Source organism: Taudactylus pleione, unplaced genomic scaffold, assembly GCF_031769625.1.
Source record: "Taudactylus pleione unplaced genomic scaffold, aTauple2 ptg000672l, whole genome shotgun sequence".
In the NCBI taxonomy this organism is placed as follows: Eukaryota; Metazoa; Chordata; class Amphibia; order Anura; family Myobatrachidae; genus Taudactylus; species Taudactylus pleione.
In genome coordinates this window covers 632,705-643,119 of record NW_028285074.1, presented here as the reverse complement: position 1 = coordinate 643,119, position 10,415 = coordinate 632,705, and positions in this window count along the sequence as shown.

Here is a 10,415-nt window from a genome sequence, read left to right as displayed (position 1 = left end):
TATTAAAAATCCACAATCTAAATGGACCCCCTATGTTGTTATTGCAAAATAATTAGGTAACAGGAAGAAAGCACCAAGCTCTGCATAGAGAGGGCAGCCCACAGCTCCTTCCCTAATGCGACTATAGTGACCTCTCTCATCTTTGCTACAGTCGCGTCAAGCAGCCCCTCGTGGCGTGACTGGTCACGTAAGCCTCTGCTAGCTCCGGGCGTTTTTTTTTGCAAATGTGCAACTGAGGGGTCTATTTACTAAGCCTTGGATGGAGATAAAGTGGATGGAGACAAAGGTCCTCATTCAGACCCGGTCGCAAGCGCTGGCAACTGGGTCGATGTTTAGGCCCTGCGCACGCACAGCGGCCCACACTGCGCGTGCGCAAGCCCCGGAGCAAGAGAGAAATTCTCTCGCTCTGGTGCTCACTACAAAAGGGCCGGCTGTCGATGTTGATCAACATCGACAGCTTGGCCCGATTTGTAGGCGTGGCGGGGGGTGTTTTCACAATCGGAGGCGTTCCTTAAGGAACTACTGCCGTTTTGTGGGCGGCCACACTGACATCAGCAGTGATCTCAGGGCCTGATTCAGACTCGGTCGCGAGCGCTGAGCGCTCGCAACCAGGTCGATGGTGACCCACAGCGCATGCGCACGACCCGGCTAGCGACGGGCAATCCGTCGCTCCGGGTCTCGCACCAAAGGGGGCGAGCTGTCGATGATGGGTGACAGCTCGCCCCCTTTGGTGGGCGGGCCGGGGGGGTGGCTGCCCAAACGGAGGCGTTCCCGAGGGAATGCTTGCCGTTTGGGGCCATCCCCAATGACATCACGAGTGATGTCAGCGGAGAGCTTCCGGATCTGTTAGAGCCGAAAGCTCTCTGGGGCTTGCGATGAACGAGACCCTACCACAAGGGTCTCGTCGCAAGCCCGATGGTCTTGACCATCGCGACCATCATCATGGCCGCTCGCAATAGCTGTGGGTGGTCACCCACAGCTATGCGAGTGGCCAAGAGGCCGCTTCAAAAAAAAAAAAAAAAGCCCGGCCCTGATTCAGAGCGAGCCCTCAGTGGGGAGTTTCCTGCTCAATGAGAGCAGGAAGGTCCCTGGGGCTTGCGGTTGCCGAGACCCAACCTTAGTTGCAAGCCCCGTTGGTCGCGATGGTCTTGACCATCGCGACCATCAACCTGGTCGGTCGCTAAAGCTGTGGGTGGTAACCCACAGCTTAGCTAGCGACCAGGAGGCCGCACTTAAAAATACAAGCGGCCGCCCTCATTCAGAACGAGCGCTCGCTTCTTGCAAGCGCCTCTGAATGAGGGCCAAAGTGCCAACCAATCAGTTCCTAACTGTCATTTTCCAAACACAGCCTGTGACATGGCAGTTAGGAGCTGGTTGGTTGGTACTTTGGGCCTGATTCAGACCCACTCGCGAGCGGCTGTCCGCTCGCAAGTGGGTCGATGTTATGCACTGAGCATGCGCACGACGGAGGGAGCTCCGTCGTGCGCATGCGCCAGACGCGACGAGCGAAGGAAAGTCCTTCGCTCGTTGTGTCTGATCAAAGGGGGCGTGCTGTCGATGTTGATTGACAGCACGCCCCCTTTGGTGGGCGTGCCGGGGGCGTGCCTCCCTGACGAGGGCGTTCCCACGGGAACGCCTCCCGTCAGAAGCCGGCCCACTGACATCACTAGTGATGTCAGTGGGAGTGATTTTGGCTCTAATAGAGCCAAAATCACTCCGGAGCTTGCGGTTGAAAACCTCAACCGCAGGCTCCGGCTCGCAGTTTCGATGGTCGCGATGGTCACGACCATCGCGGCCATCAAACTGCACGCTCGTATAGGCTGTGGGTGGTGACCCACAGCTATACGAGCGTCCAGGAGGACGCTCCATTTTTATGGAGAGCGGCCCTCATTCAGAGCGTGCGCTCTGGTCAGAGCGTACGGCTCTGAATGAGGGCCTTTATCTCCATTCACTTTATCTCAATCCAAGGCTTAGTAAATAGACCACCTCTATATCAGCATGAATTGCTACGATGCAGCGGCCGCAGGTTTTTTATACACCAAGTGCAATTTACATTCCCAGTCGCTGACAGAGATACAAGTGTCATATCTGTATAAATGTTTGAAATATAGGAAAACAAAGAATTAATTAAATATCAATAAACCGCGCACATTGCAGTCATGCTGGAAAGTGAACCAATAGGGGGCAGTATTGCCAGTATGGCAATTGCAGCCTGTCCCCGGTGCTGTACTAGTAGCATCCACTTAACAGAAAACTTTAGGCCGGCACCGCCATTACAGGCACAGGGACGCCGCAGGTGCAGCCCCCAATACAGCAGAGTGGTGACCTCTAGAGGAACAATCTTCACTGGGCCTCCTGCAATACATGCCGATGTTCTTATCCCCCCCATTGTGTATCAGTGCAAACAGAGACAGGCCCTGCCCATCCGCAATGGCGAACAGTGTGATGCTCTTATCGTCAGTTATTACAGCCAAGTTCTCTGCGTACAGGACATTTGTATGTGAATGATCTGAAAGGCACCTGGCTTTAGGGTGGGTCAGCGAGAGGGGGAGGCTGACTGAGCAATCCCTGAGGCGGGCAGGCCTTACCACAAAGCTTGGGGGAAGATGGGTGATTTCGCCTTTGCAGGGAGAAGGGTGGTTTTAGGTAGCAGGAAGGGGCTTCATGTGGAAGTATCATCATCATAATCATCAAAGTTTATTTACAAGGTGCCACAAGTTCCGCAGCACCGAACAGACAAGGAAGCAATGCAATAGAATAAATCAAACGAAACAAAAGAGACCTGAACCTACAAGTGAGTATAGTTGGGCGTCAGGACAATCAGTCTTTACATTCTCAGAGCGAGTGCAAATCAAACAAATAATGCAACAATCATATACGTAGTTAGAGATACTGTAGCACAAAGAATAAACAATGTGAAAATGAATAGACCCGGGCAGGATAGACGTGAGACACAAGGTTCAGAGGGCCCTGCTTGAGAGAGCTTACAGTCTAGAAGGACTGGGCAGGAGACAGGAGGAGTTGGTGGGACAAGGCAGATGGTACAAGTGGCAGGATAATTCTCAGGTGGAGTAGTGGTAGGCACTGGTAAAGGGGTGGGCTTTAAGGGACTGATTGAAAGAGTGAAGACTGGAAGAGAGCTGGGTCAGGTGGAGTAGGGACTTCCTCAGGTGTAGAACAGTGTGGGAGAAGTCTTGGATGTGGGTGTGAGCTGGTTACCAAGGGAAGGAGAGGTATACATCCAAGGAAGATTGGAGAAGATGACAGGGGATGTATCTTGAGACAAGTACAGATATAGATTGGGGGGGGAAGGGGGAGCAAATGAGGGGTTTAAAAATGAGGTTGAAAACATGGAGACTTGCGGTTGTACTCTAATTGTGAGTAATGGTAATGCATCTCTGAATATATGTGAACATGTACTGTGCTACAAAATTAAGTAATGACAGTGAACTTTATGAGTATAGAAGATTTGGTGCTGTATGTAATTGGGGTTGTTATCATGACTCAGTAGGGCTTTAGTGTCAGACGTAGGGGTATATTTACTAGAGTGCAGGTTTTTAGAAGTGGGGATGTTGCCCACAGCAACCAATCAGATTCTACTTAACATTTATCTAGCACCTAGAAGATAGCTAGAATCTGAATGGTTGCTATGGGCAACATCTCCACTTCTAAAAACCCGAACAGTTGCCACAGTAATATTACAACTCCTCAATCAGACTTCAATCACCACAGTGACGGACAGACAGCTGCATCGGGGAATGTGCACATGAGGACTGCCCCAAAAAGCAGCTGTCCCACTAAGCCTTAACACTACTAACACTTTCATCCCGGCAGTGTTAAGGGGTGGGGCTTCCAGAAAGGGGGCGGAGCCAAATGAAAACGGGGCGGAGCCTCGCGGCTTCCCCCGTTTTCGTCACTATAGGGGGCGTGCCCAGCACTCTCCGAGATGCTGGGCAGCCCCCCAGGCTCTCCCTACGCCAGTGAACAGATGCCGTGCGATGCGCACAGCATCTGTTCACACTCTGCACACCCGCTGCTCTGCTAGGCAGAGCAGCGGGTGTGCTCTCCCCAACTTCCCCCCCAGCGCGGGACACTGCGGGACAGTCCCATAAAAACGGGACTGTCCCGTTGGGAGGTATGGTCATGCGTTATGACCGTTCGTACATGGCCCTGCCGTCGGCGCTGCTATCTTGTAGACAGCAGCGCAGATAATGACAGGGGCGCATAGCACCCCTGTCATTTACCGCCCAGACCCCCGATCATACATATATATATATATATATATATATATATATACATATATATATATATATATATATACATATATATATATATATAACATCTTCATATTGGGGGCAAAGTAGAATCAGGGAGATTGCTAGGCCCTTCAGGGAGACAGGGAGATTGCTACTGTTTCAGGGAATCTCCCTGACAATCAGGGAGAGTTAGCAAGTATGGTCTAGTTGCTAAGCAGTGTTAGGAGACAGAGTGAAAAGTGATAAGGTGCCAGCCAATCAGCTCCCAACTGTCATCTCACAGGCTGTGTTTGAAAAATGACAGTTGGGAGCTGATTGGCTGGCGCCTTATCACTTTTCACTCTGTCTCCTAACACTGCTTAGTAACTAGACCCCATAATTACTTACCATCAATGGCACAGATAGTTGAAGTGTGGTCTCTATCTCCCCCTGCTGGTAGAAAGATGGAATTAGAAAAACCTAATAGATGAAAATGTTCTGGTGGGACAATGTGGTCAGTAGAGAGAAGTGAGCAGGATAACCAGGGCCGGTTCTAGACATTGTGGAGCTCAGGGCGAAAGTTCACAGTTGCGCCCCCCCAAGCTCTCCCCTCGTGGCGCATAATTGCCATGTGCAGTAATGCGCCTTACACAGTAATGCCCTTTATAAATACATTATGCCACATGCAGTAATGCCCTTTATAACACATTATGCCACACGCAGTAATGCCCTGTATAACACATTATGCCACACGCAGTAATGGCTTTTATAACACATTATGCCACACGCAGTAATGCCCTGTATAACACATTATGCCACACGCAGTAAGGCCTTTATAACACATTATGCCACATGCAGTAATGCCCTTTATAACACATTATGCCACATGCAGTAATGCCCTGTATAACACATTATGCCACATGCAGTAATGCCCTGTATAACACATTATGCCACATGCAGTAATGCCCTGTATAACACATTATGCCACATGCAGTAATGCCCTGTATAATACAGTATCCCCAATTCAAATTACGCCACACATTAGTCCAGGGCCGGATTAAGGTCTGTGGGGGCTCCTGGGCAACAAACTTGTGGGGACCCCTTATGCAATGTCCCCAGTAGCAGTGCCCCCAGTAATGGTCCCCCTTATGCAGTGCACACTGTAGTAATGCCCCTTATATAATGCCCCCAGTAGTGTCCCCAGACCCAGTAGTGGTCCCCCCATATGCAGTGCCCACAGTAATGGTCCCCCATATGCAGTGCCCACTGTAGTAATGCCCTTATGCAGTTCCCCCAGAAGTGGTCCCCCTATGCAGTACCCCTTATATAATGCCCCCAGTAGTGGTCCCCCTATACAGTGCCCCTTATAAAGTGTCCCCAGACACAGTAGTGGTCCCCCCCTATTGCCCCCAGTAGTAGCCCCCCCTATACAGTGGGGCCAGTAGTTGTCCCCACTATGCATTGACCCTAGAAAACTCCCTCCAGTGCCCCCATGAAGCGGCCCCCTATACAGTGCCTCCTATAGCGGCCCCCCTATGCAGCGCCCTCTGTAGTGGCCCCCTCCCCTATGCAGTCCCCTGTAGCAGCCCCCCCCATGCAGTGACCTCTGTAGCAGCCCCCCTATGCAGTGCCCTCTGTAGTGGCCCCCTCCCCTATGCAGTCCCCTGTAGCTGTCCCCCCATGCAGTAACCTCTGTAGCGGCCCCTCCCCTATGCAGTGTCCCCTGTAGCTGCCCCTCCCACCATGCAGTGACCTCTATAGCGGCCCCTTCCCCTATGCAGTGACTTCTGTAGCAGCCCCCTCCCCTATGCAGTGTCCCCTGTAGCTGTCCCCCCATGCAGTGACCGCTGTAGCAGTCCCTCCCCTATCCAGTGTCCCTTGTAGCTGTCCCCCCATGCAGTGACCGCTGTAGCGGCCCCCTCCCCTATGCAGTGTCCCCTGTAGCTGCCCCCTCCCCTATGCAGTGTCCCCTGTAGCTGCCCCCTCCCCTATTCAGTGTCCCCTGTAGCTGCCCCCTCCCCTATGCAGTGTCCACTGTAGCTGGCCCCTCCCCTATGCAGTGTCCCCTGTAGCTGCCCCCTCCCCTATGCAGTGTCCCCTATAGCTGCCCCCTCCCCTATGCAGTGTCCCCTGTAGCTGCCCCCTCCCCTATTCAGTGTCCCCTGTAGCTGCCCCCTCCCCTATGCACACACAAACGGAAAAAAAAAAATCACCACTTACCTGAATTCCCGCTCCTCACGCAGTCGGCGCTGCCCGCTCCGAGTCCGGGCTCTTCCACTGCACTATGGGAGAGACGTCAGCGTCATGACGTTTCTCCCATTATCAGCAGATGCGGGGGGAGCCGGAAGTCGGAGCTCATGAGTGAGCTCCGGCTGGCTCCCTCCGTTGTGCAGCAGCCAATGAGAGTCTGACTCTCATCGGCTGCTGTAACATACACTCAGCTGCCGCCGGCGGCTGTGTGTATGTTACTGTGTAGTGTAGACTGCGCTCACTGCGCGGTCTACACTACACTAGCGGAGGGGTCACTAGTGGCGGGTGCAGACAGCGCACCGCTGCTTGTGGGGGCCCCTCCGGGTGTGGGGGCCCAGGGACGACCGCCCCTGTCGCCCCTCCCTTAATCCGGCCCTGCATTAGTCCCTTATTCATGTTATGACACACAGTGGTGCCCCTTTTACACAATGCCCAAATTAGTGCCCCTTATACCCTATAGTAGTGCCCAAAGTTGTAATGCCCCCATTAGTGCCCCCTATAGTAGTGCCCCCAGTAGTAATGCCACCTTATAGACATGTCCCCAGTAGTAATGCCCCCAGTAGTAATGCCCCCTTATAGACATGCCCCCAGTAGTAATGCCCCCAGTAGTAATGCCCCCTTATAGACATGCCCCCAGTAGAAATGACCCCTTATAGACATGCTCCCAGTAGTAATGCCCCCTATAGACATGCCCCCAGTAGTAATGCCCCTTATAGACATGTCCCCAGTAGTAATGCCCCCTTAAAGACATGCTCCCAGTAGTAATGCCCCCCTATAAACATGCCCCCAGTAGTAATGCCTCTTATAGACATGCCCCCAGTAGTAATGCCCCTTACAGACATGCCTCCAGTAGTAATGCCCCCTTATAGACATGCTCCCAGTAGTAAAGTCCTCCTATAGACATGTCCCCAGTAGTAATGCCCCTTATAGACATGCCCCCAGTAGTAATGCCCCCTTATAGACATGCCCCCAGTAGTAATGCCCCCTTATAGACATGCCCCCAATAGTAATGCCCCCTGTAGTAATGCCCCCTTATAGACATGCTCCCAGTAGTAAAGTCCCCCTATAGACATGCACCCAGTAGTAATGCCCCTTATAGACAAGCCCCCAGTAGTAATGCCCCCTTATAGACATGCTCCCAGTAGTAATGCCCCCCTATAAACATGCCCCCAGTAGTAATTCCTCTTATAGACATGCCCCCAGTAGTAATGCCCCTTACAGACATGCCCCCAGTAGTAATGCCCCCTTATAGACATGCTCCCAGTAGTAAAGTCCCCCTATAGACATGTCTCCAGTAGTAATGCCCCTTATAGACATGCCCCCAGTAGAAATGCCCCCTTATAGACATGCCCCCAGTAGTAATGCCCCCTTATAGACATGCCCCCAATAGTAATGCCCCCTGTAGTAATGCCCCTTATAGACATGCTCCCAGTAGTAAAGTCCCCCTATAGACATGTCCCCAGTAGTAATGCCCCCTTATAGACATGCCCCCAATAGTAATGCCCCCTGTAGTAATGCCCCCTTATAGACATGCTCCCAGTAGTAAAGTCCCCCTATAGACATGCACCCAGTAGTAATGCCCCTTATAGACATGCCCCCAGTAGTAATGCCCCCTTATAGACATGCTCCCAGTAGTAATGCCCCCCTATAAACATGCCCCCAGTAGTAATTCCTCTTATAGACATGCCCCCAGTAGTAATGCCCCTTACAGACATGCCCCCAGTAGTAATGCCCCCTTATAGACATGCTCCCAGTAGTAAAGTCCTTCTATAGACATGTCTCCAGTAGTAATGCCCCTTATAGACATGCCCCCAGTAGAAATGCCCCCTTATAAACATGCCCCCAGTAGTAATGCCCCCTTATAGACATGCCCCCAATAGTAATGCCCCCTGTAGTAATGCCCCTTATAGACATGCTCCCAGTAGTAAAGTCCCCCTATAGACATGTCCCCAGTAGTAATGCCCCCTTATAGACATGCCCCCTATAGTAATGCCCCCTGTAGTAATGCCCCTTATAAACATGCTCCCAGTAGTAATGCCCCTTATAGACATGCCCCCAATAGTAATGCTCCCTGTAGTAATGCCCCTTATAGACATGCTCCCAGTAGTAAAGTCCCCTTATAGACATGCCCCCAGTAGTAAAGCCCCCTTATAGACATGCCCCAAGTAGTAATGCCCCCATGCCTCCCTTATGAAAAATAAAAAATACAAACACAATACTTACATTAGGCCTCGCTCCTGCGTCCGCTGCCGTCCGGTCCGACCACGGCTCCACCACAGATCTATTAGAGAGATGTCATGACGTCCCTCCCATAGTGCTCTATGCGGGAGCCGGAGCTCTGGAGTGAGCTTCGGCTGCCGCTGCAGGGAGGGAGCCGGGTGCCCGCTGATAACAAATATCAGCGGGCGCCCGGCATTGTGGGGGGGACCGGCGCTGGGGTTTTTTTTTATTATGGGATTAAAAATTTTTTACCTTCTGGGGACTCACTGGCGCCCTCTAGGGGCCGGCGCCTCGGGCGACAGCCCTGTTAGCCCACCCCTAGAACCGCCACTGAGGCTATGGGCAGTGACTAGCAGCAGCTCTAGTGACTGTTACAGGATATATGAGATGTCCTACATGCAGGGTAAGAAAGGGCATACGATAAGCTAGAGGTATAGGGTAATGGGACATGAATAACACAGTATAGTGATCAGGGTTGTACAAAAAGGATCCTGCGCGCTTAATCAGAGAATTAGCAGCTGTCCTATTGAGTGTAATCAGACACCTGATTGACACTCTATAACTGGAAATACAAATGCGTCGCTAGTGATTACAGGTGGGGTGGAAAAAAGGGTATTGTAATGAACAAAACAGATATGTGCAGATGTTACAATGATCAATAGTTAATGAGACCGGCAATTGCTAAGTAAACAGAGGACTGAAAATAGACACATAAAGGCAAAAGGATGTTTGTAGCTCTTTCATGGAAAAAATGTCTGTGTGCTGGAAGACAAACAGCAAGGCCACATAGCAATAAGAGAATCCAGCCGCTAATTAAGAAAGGACCAATGAGAACACTCCAATGGGTATTTAAGAAGGCTGGAATCCTTTTGACAGACACCTTGAAAAAGTCATTGAATGACGAAACGCGTTGGTGTTAGGAAAGGCGGCAGTAAGAGCACGGAGAGACAACAGGAGCGCAAGCGGCAGCAGGAACCCCGGACTTCGACTCGCTCCACAGAGCCCGAAACAACACAGCCCGGGAAGACTCAAGCAAGACGGCAACAGCACAGAGCTTATAGCCGACACTACCCGTTCCCACAAGTCGTCAGCGGACTCCAGTCTGCGCCGTCAATAGGGTAAGATAGGGTAAGCTTTCAACCGCTGCTCCACTCTCAGCGTGCAAGACACGGGACTGCCACAACAGATTCACTTTCTTCCAGCACACACACATTTTTTCCATGAAAGAGCTAAAAACATCCTTTTGTCTTTATGTGTCTATTTTCAGTCCTCTGTTTACTTAGCAATTGCCGGTCTCATTAACTATTGATCATTGTAACATCTGCACATATCTGTTTTGTTCATTACAATACCCTTTTTTCCACCCCACCTGTAATCACTAGCGCGTCCAAACCCCATTTGTATTTATAGTGATCAGGGTGTTACATATGTTGCAGTGTATAGTAACATGTCTGTATTCCCCTAATGTCACTCATATCTCATTTCTCTTACCTTCTGCACATCCACCACACTTTCCTCCTGAACGGCACTTGGGGCGATGTTCTACGGCCCGATGTAACGCCAGTGCCTGAGGGTGGCAAATATTTATGTCAGGTTCAGGGCTGTGGCAGTTTGGGCACCCTAACCAGGACTATACGTGGCTAAACCCTATTCCTCCTCTAGCTGGCGCTCTCCCTCACCCCTCTGCATCTCTTTCAGTATGTAACCAAT